The following is a 1,934-nucleotide window of genomic DNA, read 5'->3' on the forward strand; positions in this document are numbered from 1 at the left end:
CTTTAAATTGTAACGAAAAAGTGTAAGGAAAAATTCAAGATGGCGCCCGACTCTCTCTTTAACACGGTAAGATATCCTCAACACGGCACAAGAAGCAACAGCCACACGATTCCCCAGCCAACTCAATCGTCACTCGCCCACGTCTTTCCCCTCACCCGTTTTATCGTCGTTCTAGGCCGGCTAAATTTGCATATTCCGAGAATTCGTGTGACTTTGCAAGACATCATACTTTACAAAAGACGGCGGCCGCCATCTTGGTCTTTCTTTTCTATTTTTGGTCGGTAACGCTGAGCTGGTCTCGAGGTAAGTCTTTTTCCCCTCATCCGTCTCCCATGTACCCACACAACACGCAAACACGCGGGCGCTTATCTCCTGGATGCACGTTACACTCCCCCCTGATCTGATGATCACATAGAGAGCACTGGGGGGGGGGCCTTTTAGTGTGTGTGCTTCTGCGAAGAGGTACATTCACTGTTTCAGATTCGGGCTCTGGATCTGATTCCGCCTCATCAGATGAAGTATCGCTATCAGTCTCTGGAGGGGGCTCACTGAATCCGTGCATCGGCAGCTCATCGCTAGACGCTTCACTGCTTTCTTCTGTAGTTGTGTGACGCACCTCGGTAGCTGGGCGAAGATCTCGCACATGTCGTGGGGTTCCATCGACCAAAACAGACTGCTGGCTAATCACTCCAGATATTTGTCCTCGCTTAAACTTATCGGTGCACCGATTTCCTGGAGGCCACACCCACACTGGATCTCCCACTTCATATCTGTTATATGTTCCCTTGTCGGTTGGTTGCGTAGTGTTGATTCCCTTCACTCCGACTCGGTACGTGTAAATAGCATTCGCAGGTGCGGTTGAAGGGGACGTCCCGTCCTTTGGCGTAATGTTGTACCAATATGTTGCTTCCGCAATAGTACATCGCTTCCTGGCAGCAATTCTCTTGATGCTGCGATGGCTTCTTTCAGCAATGCCATTTCCTGACGGCACATGCGCACATCGCAACCGTAGTCGGACGCCCCACTCATCTAACAACTGCCGAACTTGCTGGCTACAAAACGCTGCATCATTGTCAGTCAGGAGCTCTTCCGGCACACCTCGCTAAAAAAAAATGGATGATAGGTGGCGAACAACATTTGCTGAATCCTGTCTGATCATCTGCCGCCACACTGCAAATCTTGTAGGCCCGCAATCAATGAGAGTTAGAAAGGGCTTGCCACTGTAATGGGTAATATCCGTGGCCAGCGGCTGCCACACACTCTCAACTTCCAAGCGACCCTTCTGCCATCGCTCTGGTGCAGGATCAATAGACTGGCAAGCCTCACAATTTCTGACGATCTGTCTGACATCCATCTTGGTCACTGCTGGGTATGCACGCCTCACAAAATGAAGGGTCCTCTTGATACCCGGATGTCCACTCTGTGCATGAATTTTTTGTATTTGACATGGGTCTATTGCAACTGCACAAGATCGAGCAGTAATCTCCATTCCCATCTTCGCGGCTTCATACCATTTGTGAGGTACGCGGGTCAGTTGGTCAGCACGATTACAATGTGATGGCACCAGAGTGATGCTCAGTGATAGCCCATACTCAGATACCAGGTTTTTTAGCGTGTCTAGCCTTCTCCGTATTAACATTTCGCTTGCTGCCTTGGTCCATCCTGAAAGTGTGTCAGACACCCAGTGGTAGGCACAGAGAGAATCTGTGTACAAGGTCAACTTCTTAGACTGCCACTGCAGGGCCAGATTTACCCCCTTTACAACAGCGTCCAGCTCTGCCAGGTTGATATGCTGAGAATCTGTTACAGGCCGCAGCCAACACGCATCCTCAAACACGTTTCCTCCTTGCTCCAACGATACTCCCAACGCCAAAGAACTGGCATCAACCCACACACCTACGTTGTCTCCGTTAACACACCACCGCCCACAGGCA

Source organism: Euprymna scolopes, chromosome 24 (genome assembly GCF_053919585.1).
Source record: "Euprymna scolopes isolate OS-2025 chromosome 24, ASM5391958v1, whole genome shotgun sequence".
Taxonomy (NCBI): Eukaryota; Metazoa; Mollusca; class Cephalopoda; order Sepiida; family Sepiolidae; genus Euprymna; species Euprymna scolopes.